General features: G+C 44.1%; 1 protein-coding gene across 19 annotated transcripts in view; it reads right to left on the reverse strand.

Moving 5' to 3' along the window:
• BIN1 (bridging integrator 1) overlaps positions 1 to 13,327 on the reverse strand; it is a 90,124-nt gene that overhangs the window by 56,317 nt on the left and 20,480 nt on the right. The gene's annotated exons all lie outside the window — the stretch shown is intronic.

The raw sequence follows: 13,327 nt of genomic DNA on the forward strand, positions 1-13,327 counted from the left end.
AAACCCCAAGCCATCTGAGCAGCACGGAGGACGGCGCCTCAATGCTGGCCCTCCAGCCTACTCCCAGTTCCCCCATCCAAGAGCTGTGCTGGCAAGCCATACTAACAAATCCCCCTGGACTCCCTGAAGCAGGCAGGGATTGAGCAGCTGGCCCAGGGCGTGCTGCTGACTGCAGACATGTCTGTGCTCACTGCTAATAACTCCTGAGCTCACAGGACAGCTCCCCTCCCCAGGCTGGCACTGCCGTCATAGGTCAGGCTATTCCGGGTGAGCCGCAGCCGCTCCCTCCCTTCCCCTGCCACAGCTTTAATCCTCCAGCTCACTGCAAAGCCAGATAAAGTTGGGATGGAAACTTCAGGCTCTTTGATAGCTATTAATGGAGCAGCTTTACCAGGGCAGGAGACAGGAGTCCACCGCAGCTCCCAGATCTCGGGCGGATCAGAGATGGTGTGATGTGTCAGCTGCTGTCTGGCGCAAACCACACCAGAAGCGGGCATGGATATGGCATTTCAGAGATCAAGCAGCAACCATGGCCTGGCTCCTTGGTCTGCCCTTGACCTCAGGAGTGCTGGCCCTGCTAAGGACAGGGACCATTGCAAAATGGTGCAAGATAGGGTGAAGGAGGGAATACTTTGTCTGAATCCCACAGAACACCTTGCAAAATGGATTTCAGAGGAGGCTCTAGTGTTGCTGTGGGTTTCAGTCTTGATTTACAATGGCAATAGTAAACTGATTTACTATGATTTATTGATTTACTATGACAGGATGGGGCTGTCATCCCAGCCAGTGTTTTTTGCCTCAGTGTTTTTCACTGAGGCAAAATACTTTTCCAGTGTTTCTCAGAAACCGGGTCTCTTCTAATAATTATAGCTAGACCTGCAAATGCTCTGCATAAACTAAGATCAACAGGCACAGACCAGCTACTGTAGAATCTCCAAAGAGAGCCAAATTCCACTCACAGAGCCTCAGTTTTTCCTGCATTTGAATAAAAGCAACAAACAAAACAAGGAAACTCAGAGTTCAATTGAAGTTTTAAAAGCAGTTTAAGAACCTCAAAGGCAAGATGCTATTAAAAAAAATCAGTAAATAATCACATTCCTCTCATATCACACATGTGTTTGTAATCTGCTGTTGTGGACAGAACCATCTGCAGTAAACTCAGAATTGCTACACTTTGAGAACAGAAGAAGTGAAAGGGAAATATGAAAATCCTCATACCAGAGATGAGGCCTTTGCTAGCAATGGTCAGAGAAGTCAAGGCATTAAATAGCCTTTAAAAACAGCAGCTGTTCCTACCAAATTTGAACATTTGATTTGGGCTATCCAAGTTGCAGGTTCTCCCCAAAGACCATTAGATTCACACAGTGACTGATCGTTACCTAAATACCACAACTTGTACAACTCAAAATAAAGCATCTTATCTGGTTGCAGTTTTTTCCCAGGTTTGTACAGGTGCAAACATTCCTGAAGGGCAAGCCCCACAGCGATTAGCACAGGGTCTCCAGCGCTCTGATTCAAGCACTGGGTGATAAGGGAATGGAGATCTGGATCAGCCCTGTGACCACCAAATTCTAATATAGAGCAGCAATCCCCAGTAAGGACAAACACTTACTGGCAGTGCAGCAGCTGTCAGCACCAAGCAACAGTATCAAACCAAATAAATGCAATTCTGCTTTGCTTCAAAAAGCAACTGCAACCACATTTATGCTTTCTAATAAAGAAATATATGCCAGCTGCTTAATGCAGCCACAGTCCTCAGTCAGCACTTTCCCTTCCTCCCTTTTGAAATATCAATGCCACAACACAGCAAAAGCCCTGAAACCCCAAATATTCTCAACACACCCCATGTAGACTCATTATGTGAACCAATAATCTAGCAAAAGCCTACTTTCCATGGCATATGGGTCACCCAGGCTAAATACCAGTTTAGGGAATGCAAGTGATGATCAGGAAGGCAATAAAATAAACACATTTATTTTGTGGCTTTCAAACAAAGCTAAATCTGCCTCTGAAACACCTGAATTTAGAGTGGTCCAGCCCTGATGAAGGGGAAGTCATCAAGCACAAACCCAGGCAACTTCAGCCCTACAAGTCCACATCTTAGTCCCCCCACAGTATCAGAGAGGGGCTGCACTTTCTGACATGGGCCCACTGCCCCTAAATCACTCCATCTCCTGACCTCCCCACCCCTTATCAACAACACCTCTGACTGCTGCTGTGTCTGCCAACCCCAGTGCATAATCTCCAAGCACCAAATGGGCACTGAGCCAGTAAATACTGTGACTAATTTTGAATTGCAATAAATTGGCATGTGTCAATGGGTCAACCAGCAACAGAACAAACAGACCTTTGATCTCAGGCTGCTGCCTGTTATCCCATGGAAGACATTCTACTCAGAACAGGAGGAGAAGGAAATAGTGTCCAAGTCAGATGGAAAGCACAAAGCCATGCAACTTAATAAGGTACAAAGGAAGCTTCATAAGCTTTTTTAAGCCTCTCTGTGCCCAAATACAATGTGACTTGTTCACTGAAGTAGACTTGTGCTCATGGAATACTTTGGTTATTTCATTCAGATTCAGGGAGAGAAGCACAAGCAGCAGGGGGAATCTGCTCCCCCTCCAGCCCTCCCCAGGAGAAGGGCACGTCCTCCTGCCCTCCATGCCTGACTCCAGGCTGGTTTTGGGGACAGCCTGGCTTTCCTCATGCAAGCCTGACACAATCAAGTCTTTCTTTCAAACAACTGGACAAAAGAAGATGGGGGTGGAGAGGAAGAAACTCCAAACATATTAATGCTTAATTTTAAATTGAGGAAATTATTCCCATAGCTGGGCAATCACCAAGGCCCTTGGATCACCGGAAGATGGGAAAGGGCAATGTCAAACTTGGCACAGACAGAGCAGTTCTTGTTTGCTTCTTACTTGCAAACAAGGTTCAATAGATCCCACAAAGACAGGACACTGCCTCTGCTACAGAGCTAAGTGTTGGGAAATGAGGGTCCAATACTGCATTTTGTTAGAAGCTTCCTGAATGACCTGGAAAAGCCATGTCTAATGTCACACATTCAGCTGTAAGGAAGTGTTTGGTCAGCATGTCACAGAGTCACCAAATTTATCTCTGGCATTTCCAGCTGGCAAATGGGAAAGAGGAACAGAGAGATGAGATGACCAGTTTTCAGCTCAAGGCACACTGAGTTTGATTTTCACAGGTGTCCCTATAGTTAAACTATGTGAGAATTTGCATGCTTAGAGCCATACTGTAAAACACAAATGACTAAACAGATAATTCTCTGTACACACTCCCCAAAAATGTTACCAGTGAGGAATTTAAATCATTAAGATAGATTGCATGAAAGTCCTTTGCTAATGAAAGACTTTAAGGCTAGCATCTCAAGTGTGACTTAAGCCAGACTGATCCCACTCTATAAAATAGTCAGACCTTGTAAGGTCCTTCCAAAGCTATTCTTTCCCAAACTCAGAAGATGACAGCTTCAACAAAGGTCAATCACTTCATCTCCAAAGAAATAGATCAAAAATATCTCATTCCTTTCTCCATATAATATCGAGTGTGTGACTAGATACTAACAAGTGTGACTAGATACTAACAACATACATAGCCAAAGAAACAGCTTGTATGTGTCAAAGAACCATCATCTTCCCTAAATAGCACTATATTAAAAAATTTCTGTAGGAGCCAGTCATGCTGCATTGCCTTGAAGGCTCATCTCAAGTATTTGCCTCTGACAGCTGTTAAACAGCAGCCTCACCATGACCTGCACCTTCAGGACACACCTCTCAAGTTTAACATGACTCAGTGTGCTCATATTGCAACGCCTTTCATGCTTCATCCTTCTCTCTCACTCTGTAATCAATGTAGAAAAAAAAAAAAAAACAAGTTTCAGTTTTCTCACTCAGAATTATTTCCTGGAAAACCTCCTTCCCCATAACGGGCTCAAGAGAAAGTTCATGGCAACAATTTTCACCAGGCTGAAGTCAGCATCTTAAAATACACAGGACATCAAGTGTCCTAGGACCATAGGTGACCAAAATGAGAAGAATCAGGTCTAACCCCAGTTTTCGGACATTCCTCCCAATGCTACCTCCATGGGTTTAGTGGATCTCAGGCTGTTCCTGCTCAAGATGCTGTCCTCCAGGCTGTTGTTGGAGAACTCCTGACATGCCTGGCTGGTCAAAATTGCTACACCCATAGGTAGAACCCTGTGCCCAAGATAAAAAGTCCTTTCGGACACAGGGCCAGAATTCCAGTTAATCTTCTGCCCTAGAAAAAAGACCAGGATGATTTTCATTTCCCGGATTACCTCTTCTCTTTCTACTGCTCCCAGAATCTGCAATATCCCCTGCTGACCCCATTCTCTGTCTCAGCAAGACTAATGTCCCTGAGGACCCACATAAAAAGCATCTATGTTTTTGGAGTAGAACCTATGACAGTTTCTCCCAAGGCCATTCCCACTCTACTGACAATACTCAATTTTTCCTGAAGCAGGTACCAAACACTTTGCCTGCAACCTCCGTGCTGTGATCAAATCACTTACCTAAAATGGGCTTTGACATTTCCCTGCCTCTATGCCACTCCCACTCTGGGAAGCGTGGCTATCTGCTAACACTGTCTCTAATCATGCAATGGTTTAAAAAAACGTTCATAGTCCTTTACATTATTGCAAGGCTCACTGCTGCTTCCCACAGAACTGGGCTAAGTATCTCAGTGGGATGGGTTGAGCCTTGACTTCCCAGAACACAGCAGTGGGACTTGTGCAGAACTCTAAACCAAAAGGCACAGTAAGTTCTGTACCCCTAATCTGTGCTGACTCTAGTCTCATACAGACTCATTAAGGAAAAAGATAAAGATGACACTCAAGTGTACACAAAGCCCAGGGACTCAGTCAATTTTTTGCAGCATCAGCTTTGGCAAAAAGCCTATAAATAACCAGCTCTTTGAAGAAATGGGCAAGCTGTATATGTACTCCCTTGCTTTTACTTCAGATAAGCACTTTCAGTGGGAAAAAAATTGTTCATATTTCTCTTGAATGGCTCCAGTTGAGTTTTAAAGCAAAAAACAACAGCAAAACAAACAAAAAAGTACAAACTTACAACCAAAACCACAAACTCAAGAGCTCCCCAAAATCACTGCAATATATTCAAAAGCTCCACCCCAAGCTCATTATTCCATCTAAAGTGTTAATTGAAGTATTTTTTTCTTTTAAAGAAAAGAATAAAGCCACAAACAGAATTGCTCCCTAAACAGTAGTATGTCCTGCATTTTTATTAGCTATTCTAGCAAAAGTTTAAAATTTGCTTGCAAGGATTTTTAAAACTGACAGTGTAGGAGACTTATTTTATTCAAGACCCTAATGTAACATCATCTCAGTGGTCAGTTGTGAAAAGACATTTCTGAACAAATTAGCAGGTTTTTTAAGTCATATGACCAGTCCCCAGATGTTCTTCCATCTAAGAACAGATTGCAAAGCACAAGCTCTCTCCTTCCAGCAACAGCTCCTGTGAACACACCTGCATCGAGCAGATTTGCTCTGTTAGATGGACCCTGAACTTAGAGATATTCAGAAGGAAGATACCACGAAGAGATTAAGTCAAGACCTCCTGGTTGGCCTGGCAGCAAATGCTTTCATCACTGCAAAGGGCAGATCCAGAATGCTTCACTGTTTTCTCCCAAGAGCACAGATCAAGGTGAAGGACATTCACCACACCTGTGTCAGGTACAATACAAATGACATTTCTTGACTGCACCATTTGGGGAGAAGAGGGCCCTTCCACATTTCACTGCCTACATCAGGGATGGATTTCCCAGCAGTGTGAAAGGAGATGCTGTCCCCATGCTAGCAGTCACGTATGTCCCCACAGCAGGCAATGACATGAGGAGTTCAGCTGCCCTCTCTTCCCCAAGGATCACAGCTATGTCCTCAACACAGAGCTGTGCAGACTTCTCAAGTGTCTTTTTCTTTCATGGAAGAAGATACCAAGAGCTGCTGAGAGAGCCCAGCTCAGCTGACATTAGCACAGGGCAGCAAGGGTGCTGAGGTCCTGTCACCAGCACCAGACAGCAGGGACTGCTGAGTTGTCTGCATCTTGTGAGTTTGGCAAAAGCACCGAGGTGCCTCTCCCACTCTGGCTCCATTTGCCATTTTTGTTTTACTGTTTTTTAAAGAGTATGCTAAAGCAGCAGCAAAATTGTTTGCTAAATCCTTAAACACAGTACATGGGAAAGCAGTACATGGGAAAGCATGCTGTGCTCTGCGTTATCAACTCAGTCACTTCTGTCCTTCACAGTTTGCAGTTCTCAGATATCCAGATCTGGTTCAAGCTCAGCAGCTTTTATTTTTGACAGCAGTCTCAGAGCTCAGTTACCAGCCTTGGACAAGATGGCTCTGCTCAGCTTCATGCTGGAAGGGTGTCGACAGATGCTGAATATATTATGAACAAGTGGACATGAACTGTCACTCTCTAAGGAGAAGAAAATGCCACACTGAGGAAATTTGGTGACTATAAATCAGTTGGAGGGGGGTCTGTTAAAAGATCCTCAGATTGTTTTTATTCCTGCCGTGCACCGTACATTAATCAACATTAAAACAGGTCCATGAAACAACACAGGAACAACAACTTAAAGCTGCTGCAAAGTACTTCAAGGAGAGCATTATACAGCTAGAAATGGCTCAAAACATCTCTATTTGATGAAGTGTGGTGGAAAGAAAAAATATTTCCTCTTTTTTGTCCAAGGCAGTACCAATCGTAGGTATTCGTATAGGTAGATATCATAGAGATCTGTATCTATAGATGTAGATATCTTTTCACTCATATCTTTATAGATGTCACATGAATTGTCCAGGGATTTTAGTACTATCCTATACATAGCTACTGAAATAACAAGATTCATCAACCAGAACTCAGTACCTTTCATTCACAGGTGTGTTGATGGACCAACTCTTCTCTCTCACCCTGGTACTCCATGCCCCAGAAAATCCCACATTCAGGCAGGCAGGATGGCTGATTACAGCATCAGCACAGCTGCAAAGCTTGGTCTGCTCAGTATCATCATTCATTGTATGCAACCTCAAGGCAGAAGGCCTTTCTTGTTCCAGATTTGTTTACAGTGGGATCCCAACCCTGGAGCTTTACTCCTCAGAAGTGCTGCAGTGCTAATGCACAATCACACTAACAAGAATGAAACTAGACCATGTGTCCAGCCTGCCAAAGGACAGAAGGGTTGCAAAGCACACATAACTGAAAATCCTCAAGTCTCCTACAGACAAAAGATGCAGCTCACTCCACAAATACCAAGTGACAATGGAAACACTGCTAGCACTGCTCACATAGGTGCAGTCTTGCAAACTTGAAGAGCAAGGACTAAAAGAAGTGGAAACAGAGGGTTAAGTTCTGCATTAGCTCAGGACATTTCTGGCTCAGCCATCACTGGACAAGGATCTGCTCCTCTCTCCCTGTGCTACCAGTTGCTTGAACATTCAAACAGAACAGGCTTCCCCTCCTAGTCCTCCTCCTTCAAGGCCACCTCTGCTCTTTTGGTCTAGCCTGCTGTGGGAAGCAGGAGAATTTCTGTCTTGCAACAATGTTCATTAACAAGAAACTCTTCTAAAAGAGTAACAGGGATGCAAGACAAGAAATGAAATCTCAGCAGTCAGCTAAGACCACATGCTATTTCCAGATGGCTTATGGACATACACCCACAAAGCATGTCATTAGCTGTGCACAGGTGGGGCCAAGGCTACCAGCCAACTCTAAGTTCAGCTTGCCCAGAAAACCCAAAACCACACAGTCACACTGACAGTCCCAGAGTTATGAATATCTACCACACACTTCAGGAGAGCCAACCCAAAGTGCCAAAATAGGTAACAACCTTTCAACACTTTGGTATCTTAAATGAGAATTTACGACAACTAGTCCATGAAAATCCATGAAGGTTTAACACCTCCCTCTTTCACATTCAGCCATAGTTTGGAATTCCTGTTACATTTTCATTTGCAGAAGGCTTCCCCTGGTTTTTTATCTTATAAAGCACACACATGCAGACAAACACAAAATCACCACCTAAACTTAGACCAGAGAAGTTAACTCTGCTGTAAATGTCACTGGGTTTAAGCCTTGGCTGGGGGGAGGACAAGTTTGTGTTACTGTCAATCAAAAGCCAGGCAGAGACACATTGCTGTACCAAACACCATTGTCAGCTGTCTCCCCCAAAGCAAACACAGGGCCTATTCTCAGAATCTGAGAGACCTTGCTGTGGCCATTAATAACCAGGGAACTGTCAACAACCTGCAGCTCTCCCAAAGCCCAGCTCCACACGCCTCCACTTGATGTTACAGCCTCACTTGGAAAGGCCTGAAATTTTAAGTAGATTCACAGAAAACAAGAAGGTTTTATATAAGAATTAATGCAGCTGAAGGTTTGCAGAGCAGCACACATGAGTGGAATGAGCCAGGCATGGACTCAGTTCACCTGCATCATCACTCAGGGGGTGTCACAAAGAACCAGCACTTGCTCTGTGCCATCCCAGTCACATCCTACCACAGAGTGACACAGAGGCAGCCTGGCACTCACAAGCTGTCATCCCTCCAAAAGGGCTCACTGAGAATCTAAGATTCTCTAGGAAAGTAGTAGATACTCAATAACCTGGGAGCAAACCCCCTTGCTTTTATTTGATTCCAGCTTTGTGGCAGTGCTTGTGGACAAAACCAGGCCCACTCATTTTGTTTTACACCTAGGATATGAGAAAGTATAAAGAAGGGGATGTCTTGTTATACACTACAGACTTTAAATTTCCCACACAGACCTCTTAAAGCAGAGCAGAGACAGTACCTATAGAAAAAGTAGAGTAACCAGAAGGAATTATGATTTGTGGCTTTCTGAATGGAGCAAAGCTGGGCAATACCTAAAGGAGGGGAGTTACATCCATCCCTCACCTTGGGCCCTAGGCATGTACATCTCTGGAAATACAGCTACCAGTGCCTGAGCACTCCCTGCCCACCACATTACTTATATTTCTGTTTATCCACTAAAAAAGCACCTGTATGTCTACAAACATCAACACCATTCTTTCAATCCTCTGTCATTATTACAATTATACAAATATCAGTCAGAATCATAATGGTTGCTAAGACACCCACATGCCCAGTGACACCCCCTTGCTACTCTGTCCTGGCCTCCCTCTTGTTTGTGTTTTCCTGTTCACCATCTTCACATGGTTTTTGTATACATCTGGGGCCACAGCTCTAAATGGCACTAACTCCTGCAAGAGGAGTCAAGCACACAGTTCTCAACCTTCCTGCACAGCTGACTTCACCCTCAGCACACTTTCAAAAGGCTTTTAAGGGGCCTCTTGGAAATTCAGGGGTCAGTCTGGGGTTCTCGTTCACTCCCACCAAAAATGCGTAAATCAAAGTCCTCTGCAAAGCTCTTGAGTCATTACAATGAAGATAATAAGCAAAAGGGGAAAGATACAAGTTAAAAGGAGGACAAGTTACCTTGCCACAAATTAACTCCAATTGCATTTTCATTATCAGCCTAAGATCGCAGCTTTTAAAATACAACTCTCATCACAGTGTCTGATTAGCAAAAGACACCCAGTATTTACATTGGTGCTTCTCATTTTAAAGAGCTGAGATTAGCTTCATTCCAACATAAGGAAAACCCCAGAACCATTTCAAAGAAAAATAGTCAAACAGGGAAAAAAAATAAATCCACCACTCTTTCAATATTTGTGTTTAATAAAGTTGAGAGTTCCCACAGAAAATACTTGTCACTGAAGACCTGATTTTGTCAAAGTTTTCAGCCACAACATTTGTCATGGTAATGAAAATGTCTTCATACCAACCCAGATACAGAGATTAAAGACCACCTGGCTTGTTCTGTGAGTCATTTGGTGCTAATCTTGTTATACAGGCTAACAATAAAATCATAATGTCTGTCTGGAGCCCGAAGGCCTCGCTGACCTTCTGTGGTTAAAGCACACTTATTCCACTGCTAGCAGCACTCACAAAAGAAAGGCTGGAAATGCCTCCAGTTGCTTTTATCTCCTCTTGCCCAAGAGTTTATTTGTAAAGGGTTACCAGGAGCCAGCAAGCCCAGATACAACTCAAACTGTCTCTGTATCACAGCAAACCTATTTAACCACATCACCCCTGTTCAGATCTCATGCATATTCACTGCTGCCCACCTTTGGTTATGCCACCACCAACTGCACAGCTTTGTAAAGTCCTCTCTAACATTCAACATGGTCTGCAAGAACACCATCAGGACATCTTTGTCTAAAGTCACTTTATGCCATATTTAAGTCTAAATCTTCTTCTGCCAAGATTTCACAAAACTTTTTCTGGATTGCCTTTGAAGTACCAAGAGCCAGTCCCTTGAAACCCCACCTCACACACTTTAAGTCACACACAGAGAACAGAGAAGCCCCTGCCAGTATTTAAGAGCATTCACATCCTCTTACATTACATTTCATACTCAACATGTTGAATTGGTATGCAATAGACACCCTTGCACTACCCTGGATGACCAGGAAGGATTCAAGCGCACAATCTGCTGAAGAAGAGGGACCAAAGAACCTCCTAACACATCTCCAGTCCTGGATTCACTTTGCAGCAGTACAGACATGTACATCCAGCCTTGCAGCAACTCTGCCCTCAGAGCAAAGTGGCCAGGCTCCTTTTCTGTTCAGAGCTGGATGTGCAATGCTGCTGCAAGACCCAATGGCACTGTAAAAAAGACACAAAGAGCTGCCTGCACACACTGGAACAAGAGCAAACTCAGCACAGTATACTTTCTAACTCACACTTTGATGCATTAGAACCCTGCTCAATAACCAGTCAGGCTGTGTTCTGAGTTACTGGCACTACAGGTTCACCACCACAGTGACAAAAGCACCAAACTGTGACCTTCAGGTAGTTTCATCACTGTAGGCACACTTAGATGCCAGCATTCCATTCAACTCACTCTGCTGCACAAAATTTACCATGAAAGCCAAATAAAAAGAAGGGACCAAACAAGTTTTTATGCTTCTGTCTCACAGGATACATTTAAATGCTTTGTTACAACAAGCAGGACAAGTTATCTGTTCTAAAACCTGCCTCATTTAAACATTAACTATCTCCAGACAGTCATGTACAACTTTGTGTAATGATCAGTCTCTTAAACAGCTTTTTGAAAAGCTTGTCCCTGGAACAGAGCCATGTTTGAATCCTTACTATAAAGTCAACATCTAAAGCACTTTTATTCCAGATAATTACATGCAAGCAATTTTGCCCTTCTTAATCCCATTCATGAAATACAACCGAGGCCTTTTCCATTTGCCCAGTTCCTTGCAGCAGATTTTTTCCATAGGTAAGGCAAGATAAACTTTTCTTTTGACACAGACCCCCTTTATCCAGGTAGTTCCCAAGCCTGCTTCTATTCTTGCTGCTGCTGAAGTCAGGGAAGAGCAAGTCCCAGCTAAAACAGGGAACTAAGTTGTCAGTGACTAGAGCGATTGAAGGTTTTGTTCACCTACCCAGAAAACGAAATTCCCAGAGAACAAACCCTGCAGAGGAGAGTCTATGCTCAAAGGGAACAGGAAGGGCAAGGGTTCAATACACGAAATAAGGCAGAAACCACAACAATGATCTGGCACTGTAGGAAGCATCAGAAAGCAGCCACATGGGAATTGTCACAGAAGTTACCCCTCTGATTATCCATGAAAGCTATTGTCAGTCAGGAGATGAGATGAAGTGCCAGGCAAACACAGGCATCACCCAAACCACCTCCACCATATATTACCAAAAATCATCCTTCTCAGAAGAGACAAGGGAGGGAGGCACTCAGTGCAAAACCACTCTGGGAGCCAGATCTGAGCAGGCACCTTTGCTTTGCTCATGTTTGGATGGGAGTGTCCAGCTCTCACCAAGATACTGTGCACCTACATAGTGGTTCAACACAGCATGGGTAGGGGTTGCCAGGGTTTACTTTACAAGTACCCCAGGAATACAAAGGACACATGAAAGGTACACTGTCATTCATCCAACTTCTTCAGAATGGGGAGATAACCCCACTGAGTTTTCAGACCACTGCCACAAACAGATCAGTTACATCAGCCCAGGATTCCAGATACAGGAGACCATGTTAGGAAAAAAAATAAATGCCTGAGCTCACTCTGCCACAGTCATGCTAGATTGTGGGATGGTGGTTCAATTTTTTTTCCCCCAACTGTAAACAGCACAAGGAGTTACACAGACAGCAAGGCCAGAAGATACTGGGTTGAAATTACAGATCTGGCAATAAACACAAAAGAATGTCGCGTGATTTTCAGCATGTGGTCTGCAGACTCCAAGGGCAATGAAGAAAAACCATGGAAAGCGAGCTGTATATCTGGCATTTACAGAGAAGGCCAAATCCCTGGAAAAGAAAATGAAGGCCCCATGACTCAAGAAAAGGTTTGAAGCCCTCCTCTAGTTCATCTAGAACATGGATGAGACTTTTTTTCATGAGGTACATTCCTCTCCTGGTTTTAAGGGAATCTCCTTCAATACCACTGACACATTCACATACAACTCAGCTATGGGAAGCCAGTACCTGGCGTGTCTGGAAAAAGAACAAGCACCTCATTAAGACTAACACAAAACAATCTGCACCCATTATGAATAAAGATTTAAACCTGGAATGAGTGGGGTATGAAACAAAATAACCATAAAAATAAGATTTCTTGATAAAAACCTTATAAAGGCTTCTCTGTTTTCTGTAATTCTCAAGCAGAAGTAAGGGGAACTAAGTAATATCTCTTTCTTGGTCTTTAAACACAGAGCCATGCCAGGCCTGCCAGTACAGCTGCCCAAGTCATGGATCCAAGCAAGGCTGCTGCCCAGGACATGCAGCCACACCAGTGTCATGGCCATGGTCACTGCCCCTCAGCACTGGGTGCTGCAGGCGTGCTGGCTCACATGGGTGTCCTTCCAGCACAGTCACACAGCCTCCTGGGCAGCTCCTACACACTAATTTTGGCTCAGCATGGTTTTAATAAAAATGAGTCATGACAGCAACCAGCAAGTGTTCCATGGCTGCGGCTACCCACAGGGGTAGCTCAGGAAAACAAAAATGGCACACGCACACATCTCTGTGCCTGCCTTCCCACGAGGCAGGTGCCATCACCTGAATACTTCTGCTGGCACCTGCAAGAATGAAGGTGGGCCTGAGGCTGCTGTCAGCAGCTGCTCCGTCCATTCCCCACCACATGGACAATGCTGCAGATACCTGATGGGCACGGGACACTGTTACAAAACCTCCCTGCTGGATCCTATCCTGCCACAGTTTCACTT

The sequence above is a fragment of the Melospiza melodia genome, chromosome 8 (assembly GCF_035770615.1).
Source record: "Melospiza melodia melodia isolate bMelMel2 chromosome 8, bMelMel2.pri, whole genome shotgun sequence".
NCBI classification, from domain to species: Eukaryota; Metazoa; Chordata; class Aves; order Passeriformes; family Passerellidae; genus Melospiza; species Melospiza melodia.